A 9839-nucleotide genomic window follows, 5' to 3' on the forward strand; every position below is an offset into this window, starting at 1 on the left:
TCTTTTTGTGTTCCTCAAGCTTCAGCTGTCCTTCCATCTTCACTACACTGAAATCCTCAGTTCTCTTCTAGTGGTGCAAACAGTGGCCAATAATCCCAACAGCCAAAGGCCACATGGGACCTGGCATTATTTCCCTAAACTTTGTGACCCTTTATTGAGCTCTCAGATGCTCTCACAAACAGGGCTTACTGATTCTTGGTGGAAATGTTTTGTACTCCAAAGTTACTGCTGCTTCTAAAGCCAGACTGTTGCATTCAGCACCCACAGGCCAATTAAAATCTTTGGGACTGGTCTGACTTGCCCATTTCCCTTTGTTTGTAACCTCATATAATGTCACAGTTTCACAGCTGAGATCCTTTTTATTGAGTCATTCATAGCTGTCTGAGCAGTTGCTCTCAGGGACTCTAGACAGCTCTTCGGCCTTTTAGCTGTGCATAAATCTCTGCATCCATCCCACCACAGCTCCCATTTTTTTGCCTCTATTCCCCCCATATTCTGTCTTGACTCTGTCATAAAGTAGGTTTACATTTCTGATACTGTAAAGTACCTAGAGTTACCAAAATAACAGAACAATTTAGTTTGAAAGAATCTCAGGACAACTCTAATCCAACTCCCCCACTAAAAGAAGGGCCAGCTTCAACATTTACCAGGATGCCCACTCTTGTCCAGTCCAGTTTTGACTGTCTGCAAGGATGGAGATTACACAGCCTCTCCAGATTCCCATTGCAGTGTTTGGCCACTCTCACGGCGAAAAAATGTTTCCTTATATATTGTCAGAATTTCCCTTGTTGCAACTTTTGTTTCTTGCTTCTCATCCTTTTGCTAGGCCTCTCCAAGAAGAGTACAGCTTTGTCTTCTCCATCACCACTCATTAGGTAGTTGAATACAGCAATTACATTCCCCTTACCAACCCCTTTTTCAGGCCAAACCAACCCAGTTCTCTCTTCTACACCATGTGCTCCAGCCCCATAATCAACTTGCCTTGACTGGACTCCCTTCAGTATGTTGATGTCTGTCTTTACTGGGGTGTTCAACACTGAACACAGCTCTCCAGATACAGTTTCACGTATGCCAGCTGGAAGGTAACCACCCCTTCTCTTCATCTGCTGGCCACACTGTCACTGATACAGCCCAGGATGCTGTTGGCCTTCATCACTGTGAGGATTCATTGCTGATGCACGTTCAACTTGTCCACTAAAATAAACAGGTCCTTTTCTACAGAGCTGCTCCCCGGCCAGCTGGTGTGGAACTCAGGTTTGGAACTCAATATAGAGTTGACCTTGACCTTACTTCCCAAACATCCAAGAAGATCATGCAGCCACCTTCAGTTCAATGCCACCACAGCACTAACTAAGCTAGCTAGGTTATACCCTACTGCAGATGTACCGACATGAACCAAAGTGGAAATAAACCCCCACCTAGTAATCTTTGGTACAAATGTGATATGCATTGCCACAAAATCTGGAGACCTTACAGCCCTCATAAAAAAATCTCATATATATTTATCTTTGCAAACACTGTGGTCACCTGTCTCGTGCTCAAAATGGTGCCAAGACTCTCAGAGAAGATGTCCCTTCACAATCTGCTTCTGCCATGCAATAGGTTAATGCCTGTTCCAGTGCAAACACCAAACAATACTCTGCTAGCTAGAATATCAATCCCGCCTGGCCAAGACTGTTCTCAATGTGAATAAAGAGTGGACTCCCAACGGGAAGGGAGTCCTTGCACCGGTGCTTTCCTGGACAGCACAACACGCTGAGGCAGGTGGGTTTCCAAGAGATGCCTTAGCTGCTGACGACAAATTGAAATGCTAATGTGCAGGTTTGAAAAGGCAAAGCCGTTCCCCATCACTCATTTAACACAGCATCGCATTGTGTAGAATGCCATGACCTTTTGCATTATTGAATATGCTCATTGCTACAAAAAAGATTGATTGTTCTCCCAGGCGGTGACGGATGGATAGATACGATCCAGGGGAGAGAGTTGCTTATTAACGTGGGTCAAAGATACTCTCAAAGCCCTTTTTGTTTTTTTGCACGCATACCCACAACTATCTAAAGCAGCATTAGGTCCCACGATTAACCAACTGACGCCTGTAATTACCCAGTACATCGATGGATTTGGGTACTATACAGCTGGCCAGCCAGGAACGGATTGCTTTAGTTTCAACCATTAATTTATTAAGTATTTCAATTTTTAAATTGATCTTAAAAGGCAGAATACTGAACATGGTATTGTAACCACTCAAGACCATCAAAACAGGGGATGAGACCAGTTGTATTCCTGCCTTTAAAATCCTTATGTGATCAATCTCTTTGATGACAGCTTATTCTTGCTGTCTCTAGGCCTTCCCAGACAAAAACTGTTCCGAGTTGAACAAAATATTTCATTTTCAGGATGTTTTCCTTTTGACTTTTATTGAGATTGTAGCTGACAGTGAAGTAACAGATCACTTTGAATGAAAACTGCAGCATTTCAAGTGTAAAAAAAAAAAAAAAAAAATCAACTTTAGGTTTTTTTCTATTTCTGATGGAAACAACTGAATGAATTCAGTTCGTGTTTGAAAATCTCTTTCGCCCCCACCCTCACGAGTAAAATATCCAGCAAAAATATTGTGCTTGGTCCTGGCACACTCTAAGATATTTATCAGAAGGAAGAATGAGAAAGAACTAAGGATTGTCCAAATTCAACACATCAGGCATTATGATCAACAGATCAGTCCCCCTGTTTATCAGTCCCCTCTCTAATGAGCATCATTCCCTGCCATCATATCAGCCCAGTAACGTGTCAGCAGTCAGAAACAATCCTCTGAGCTTTCAAATGACCAGAGGTGACAAAATCAAAACCTCGTTCTGTACTAATCTGACTCGCTCAACTCCTAGGTAATGAAAAGATGCAAAGATCCACACGGATGTTTGTCAAGCACCAACCAGCATGGTAGCAGGCAAGCAAGACTCAGCCCAAGCTGGGAAGCGGAGGGGTTCAAAGAAAAACCTGAAATCACATAATCACGCTGAGTCAGTAGTATTGCAACAAAGCAGCAGTTGCTGGTGGCGGCATCGAGCTGTGTGAGCATTCAGTGGACAGAGAGAGGTGGCAGCAACGTTGATACATCCATGATGCACGACTGGGAGAAGCACCAATGCAAGAAACAGAGGCGAGCACTGTCGTCTTAGTTCAACTAAGTGTCCTAATAAAATTGAGACATCAAAAAGACAGAGACTCTTTCTTTGCTGTCATAATTAAGGACTAGAAGTTGCTGGAAGTTCTCCAGAGAGTAGAAGCTCCTAAAAGTAGGGATGAAGGTAAGGCTGATAGCATCCAGGGGACGTCGGTGCTTCCAGTGGCACGTCATACCCTTCCACACCCATATAGTCATGTCAGTTTCTGGTACAACCACTCTTGGGTATTTTTTGGAGCGTCTCAAACATCAGAGAAAAATAATTTCCTTAGGGCATAGGAACAACATATTTCTCCCACGCATAACCCACAACAAACCTGAGTCCCACTTGGGGACGGCACTGGTGTTGCCAGGTCACTGTAACCCTCCCAGAGACATTATAAACATGTAAACTGGAAGTTCATTAAGTCAGATTCTTGATAACTGGGGAAAATGATGTAGGAAAAACACCTAGAAAAAAAATGGTCTTTTTTTGTTGTTGTTAAATAGTTGAGGTAACTTTAAATAACAATCTATGTGTAATTATCCTGCTTCATTACCAGAGGCCCTAAGGTCACCATTCTAAACAGGAATCAAGATCATTAAAGAAAAAGCAATCCCCTCACACCGTATCATAAGTCATAAATCTGATGTGCTGCAAGTCAGCACCATTCCAACACAAGGTCAATTCGCTTCCCGCTGCCGTAACGCCGGTTGCTCTGCAGGAGTAAGGTCCTGTGTTTCACAGCCACAGGATAGCCAGGCGACGTGCATGTTAAATGATACCAATGTCCTCAAATTACTCTGTGAAACCTTCCTGCTCTGTCTAAATTATGTTAATGTTCGACTTAAAGTAAGAGAGGCCTCATGGAGGTCAATTTAATTTAGGGTTGTTGGTGGGGATTTTTTTTATTATGCTAATTTATGAACCAATCATGTGAAGCAGCTAAGCAGCATCCAGAATCCTAAACCACAGTATGTCCGAGTCGTAAAACCACAGAGATGGTGGTTGGGAGGGACATCTAGTCCAACCTTCTGCTCAAGGTAGGACTGAAACCAACACTAGCTCACATCAGTTATGGACCTGCCCAGCCAAGATGTCACAAACTCTGTGGATGGAGAAACCTCAGCCTATGGGACCTGTTCCAGAGCGGCACTTCCCTCCTAGTGGGATTTTTATCTAGTTTCCAACCTGAACCTCCCAAGCTGCAACGAGTTGCTCCATGTATACTTTCTGCTACTGAGAAGAGTTTAGATCCATATCTCTGCAATTTTCCCAAGAGTAGTTGTAGGCTGCCGTCAGATTGTCCCTTAGCCTCTTCTCAAGACTAAACAAACTCAGCTCCCTGACCTCTCCTTAGAGATCGCAGGCTCTTGCCCCCGGCCATCCTGACATCCTTTCACTGGATCCTCTCCAGTTTCTCCACATTCCTTTTGGACTCAGTATTTCAGGCGCAATCTCACCAGCAGCAAGTAGGGGTGCCGAGCAGGATCCGAATCCCTCACTGATCATGAGATGGCTGCGTCCTGTCAGATCATTTCCAAGGGACATTGCACAAATCACTGCTGTGAAGAAAAAAAGGCCAGAGACAAGAGAGAATTATCAGTGTTAAAGCTGATGCCAAAATAACGCAGCGAAGCCAATGCAGAAGACATTAAAATCAGCTTCTAATGGTTGAGAATCCATTTTCCAAACAGCGGCAAAAGAGGAGGTTTGCTTGGCAGCCCTCCAGCTAGCTCGTTCCTCCAAACAACGGAGGTGTCTGTCCAGGTGAGCAGAAAGCATCCGTCTCTGAAATGCCTTTGGGAGGTGGCAGTGTGCACAACTTTCATTCCGGTTGGTAATGAATTCCCTTTCAGAGCGGAGCTCTTGTTTAGACATCAGCTGGCAACTATGGTTTTTATTGTTCCTGGTTAAACACAGTGAGCAAACAGCTGGGAGCTGTCTGAGCTGCGTCACGATGGAAAACGGTCTTGTTCGGTCAGTGACCCAGAAGTTTGGTTCTGCTTGTGTCCAAGCCACGGCAGAGGATGTGGGGTGGTACAGCTGGTATTCCTGGCTTGCAGAGAGCCTCCCATGGCTGTTCCCAAAGGGAATTATTTCCATAGGGAACTCAGGTGCCTTCGTTGTTCCTCCTCCAGGCAGGAGCAACGTCTCTGCCATTGTCACCTCTCCCTCCATGTACCCTGGGGAACTCAGGCATCTTGGAGATTAGGATGATGTTGGAGCAGACATAACCAGGATGCAGTCTCGCCTGCAGTCCCGCATGCCCTGGTTCCTGCTCTTCCCTTCCTCCTTTTCCTCCATTTGTCCTTTACGGCTCCATGCTGCCCTCTCCAGTGTGCTGGTACGTGTAAGGCTTGCGGTGAGGTAGGTCCTGTTTCTTCTTCACACCCATCCAATTTCCCTGCGATCATGGAGGAGGGAACACAGAAATCAGCACTGACGGCAGCAAAAAGGTAGGAGGAAGATGTGGTTGTTATAAAAACAAGTTAATCACAGAGCATACGCTGCTGGGGAGGAAGGACTAATGGGATGCTGCGAGGTCCTTTTCACCACCAGCAAAGCACCTCTCAAACCCAGTTTGGTCACTGGAAGCAGCCTGGTGACCTCAGTCAGCTCCAGCTCAGGGTCTGCCCAGCACTGGCTTACGGGATACACCCCAGGATAGACAGCAAGGCTTGAGGTCCTGCCTGGGAGCAACCCTGCGTGTCGTCTACCCCCTCCACCTCCAGAGCTGCCCACTGCCAGTAAAGGGCGGCATCGCTGTTTGCCCGTTTATTAGCAGTTTTGGAAACAAGGTTTTGCTTCAAATCCCTTTCCATCTGACAACTTTCCAAGCAGTTACCACAGATGGATTAAGTACCAGAAATGTATGCATGTATGCCTCCAGACTTCTTGCTAATTAAGCCGCTGTTTTTTTTCTCTTGGAAACCCTCCCGTCCCTTCCTGAATCCCTCAGGCTGAGAACAAAGCCCTGATGCTCAGATCAGGAGCACCAATATTTAGCACTAAGAATGATGCTTTGTTCCTTAAAGAATATCAAGGCAAAAAAAAGAAGCTGCAGTGACTTTGCTTTTGACAAATTGGTTCCAACACTAGGTAGGTAAGTGGATTTGCATCCCTGAAGTGATCCTCCTACTGTCTCCAGGGTGTTTTATCTCCGCTTCATGAATCCCACAGCAAAATCTACTGGGAGAATCGTAGCATTCGTACAAGCAGGTAGAAAAATTGGCAGGTTCCCTGAGTCAGCTGCTTGGCTCCCTTCCCAGCCTGAGCACACCAGATTAGCTTGTACACTGGTGCCTCCCAGTGCCTGCAAGAGAGAGAAACAGAAAGCTTGAGAAGTAACAATGAAGATTGTCACAATCTTTTTATTTTAAATACAAATACCCACTCGCACTTGGTGGGGGTGAGCGCAGGGAACAGCCAAGGACACATGAATTCTAGGAACAGAAGCAGCAAGGCTTCTCCCTGCTCGGTTTAGTGTAGCAATCGTGACAGCACAGAGTGCTGTTGCTTCTCACCTGCTCCCTCTGACCCCAGCATCTGCAGAGCAAGCCAGCCTCAGTGAGGCGCTTCAAAAAAGAGGAGAAAAACGATGGTATGGGCTGCATACAAAGCAGAAGCTTCAGTACCAACATGGGACACATCACGGGAATTTTAACTTGTGAGCCCAGACCAGCAACTCAGCTTGACTATGCTGCCAACTCTTGAGATGCCTGGAGCATCGGAGGTCCCTGCTCTGTGTCATCCAAATGTTTCTCAAGAGCCTTAAATGAAACGCGTGTGGAGGTGAAAGGCACCACCTTGGGAGGACACCCATCTTCTGCAAGGATGACCCAGTTCCTGGCCATGCTCACAGCAGATATGTTCAACTTCTGCCTCGTTGTGAGGGAAGCCTGACACTGTACACACGTTGAGCTCAACGCGTGAAGACGGCAAAACCCATGGCGAGGCAGAGCCGCTGCAATCCCTGGCACCCAGAACCACGCCTGGCTCCGCAGCTGGAGGTGCACCGCACATCACGCATTCTCCTGTGGTCAGGGCACACCGTATCCCACCGAACAGGGGGCTTTCTACCGCTGGAAGCCGGATGTGATGTGCATGGGCTTATTCAGCACATCTGGCACCTCCTCTGCAGCTGGACTTGGGGTTTTTGGCCTCATCCAGCAGGGAAGCACAAATAGTTTGGAGCCGATCATGCCAGGTCTGTGCCCTCAGCGCTCGCTCCAGGCCACAGCAGGTGGGAGGAGGTGGGACCTCCCAGGAGAAGGCCTCTTGTTTGTTCTGCGTGGTGCATACCAATGAGCACTAATGTATTTCAGAGCTGAACTTTCCACCTAATTGCTTTTTACTGTTTCCCTACAAGAGCCCAGAGAAATAAAGGATTTTATATGTTAATGTCTTTCCTTGCGTAACAAAAGAATAAATCTCAGCCCTCCGCAGCCGTATGCCATGCCATACTGACTGGTGCTTTACATTTTAATGGTCATTATTTCAAGCCTTTCTTACTGTTCTTATATCGGACAACATTTATTCCACCAAAGGGAATTTCATATGCTTCTGTGTTTGCTTTAAGTGGGAACAGAAAGCAAAGACTTTTAAGAACTGTTCCATGTTACTGTTTAATTACTTTTAAAATGGTTCTTCCCAAGCAGCCTGGATCAGCCTTCCTGGGGCTAGAAAAAAAAAAAATTACTCAAGGGAAAGACCTGCAGCCTCAGGGATGGGGAGACACCTCCCCTTCTAGCAGCATCTTCCTGAGAGATTGACTTAAGCTAATTGTTAAAAACATGCACGAGTTCAAGTTCATGCGGCTATTCACCACCATAATTTGGTGAAAAAGAGCTACCACCGCATCTGGCAGGGGGCAGACCCAAGGGAAAGGACATTACCTCTGATCTGTCTGCCCACCCACAGAGGTTAACAGCTTCTCTCCTTGAACAGCCCTTCCTGAAGTGCCCGAGGAATACAGTCGCATAATATTGCGCATTTGCAGCATGGGAAAAACGTAGCAGATACTACTCACTCCCACTCCAAGGTCCTCATTTTTTGCCAGAACACCACTTTAGGGGGAAAACACCACATGGCAATTGGTCAAATTTAAAAATATCACTTTGATAGGTCTTTTGGAAAAGACAGACTAAGGGGAAGAGGATTAATCCCCTCCGGGGAGCTCAAACACACCTTCATTTCCTGCTGACATGATATTGCTTCTTTCCCAAGTGTTCTCCAAAAGATCATACCTTTAGTAGAGATTTATTTGCAGACAACCAGGAGGTACCTGTAAAAGCCAAGAGGCATGGAGTAAAGCCTCCAACCTCTTCAGCCCACATCCTCAGCGGAAACACCTCACGCTGAGGTTAAGACGTGTGGGTTGATTGCTTTTAAAAGCAAAGAGATAGTTCAACTGTCCCCAAGTCCTGCCTGCCCGTTTTTGGGCTTGCTCCAAGAGTGGCCAAGCCAGCCAGCATCACCAGTAATGGATTTGAAGACAGAGCTGTTCTTTTTCTTGCAGCCACTGTTTCCTTCCCCCCACCAAAACAGTGCAATTAGGTCACATTTGAAAGTCAGCACACAGCAGAAGTTGAGTTACTTTGTTTAAAATAAAAACATGTATTTCTATCACCTTAGGAGTTGTTCCTCTTTTGGCACAGGGACCCTCTGATCCTCCCACCTCCTTTTATCAGCATCTTCAAAAGAAAAGGGGAGTTATAATTGCTTTCTCCCCTCACCTTAGGAAAAAAAAAAAAAAAAAGGTAAAGGCTGCTGTTCTTCTCTACTGGCATCTTGAGAAGAAACATGCTTTGAGCAATCATTTATTTACAGAACAAAAGTAACATCTAGATTTCAAAGAGCAGAGCAGTTCAGAAGAATAAGGCGCTCTCCTCCCTCCCCCGCCATCAGCTTTTGGTTATTATCACCCACTGTCTGCACAGCCTACTGTTCTGCCTCTTTCCTCACTACAGGGGCATACGCAGCTTCTCTTTCTCTTTCGAGCACAGCAACAAGCGCTGCAGCACTGTAACTATCTCACACCTACTGCTGACATTTCCGTTCCGCAAGGCAGCATCCCAGCAAGCTCCAAGGCTAAAAGGCCACGTCAAGGCAAAGAGACGGACGTATCTTTAAAGCAGAAGAGTAACAGTAAAGAATTTTTGCAGTTCTCCCAGCTTCACTGTCCCCACAACTGCCTTCTTGATAAAGAATAAGCCTCAGAGATTAGAAAATATTTCCATTTTTTACACAGTGGAAACCAGAGGAAGAACCCAGCCCTTTACCCATCATGTTTTGCTTCTGCTACAGACATCTAGGTATCGTTCCTGCAGAGGAGCAGAAAAATGGGAAGAAACCAGCAGTACCACAAGCCTGATTTCTTCCAGCTTTTTAATTTTTACCTGATTCTTTGGTTCCTGGTTAAGCAGGGTGCTTTAAGAAAGCATCACTCTCCCAAAGCACATTCACTGACACCTGAACCCATCGCATTCAGATGAGGGGGAATGCTGAATTTTCTGTCACATAGAGTCTTTCATTTCTACAAAGTCTGATGAATCGATGTCTTCAGAGCCTTTATCAAAGGTGGCTCTAATGTGCCCAAAAAAGTCCATAAACTCTTAGCAGGGACTGACTAGTAGGATTAACTAATAAGCCTAGTTCCATTAAGAGACCAGGCTG

This window comes from Balearica regulorum, chromosome 2 (assembly GCF_011004875.1).
Source record: "Balearica regulorum gibbericeps isolate bBalReg1 chromosome 2, bBalReg1.pri, whole genome shotgun sequence".
NCBI lineage: Eukaryota > Metazoa > Chordata > Aves > Gruiformes > Gruidae > Balearica > Balearica regulorum.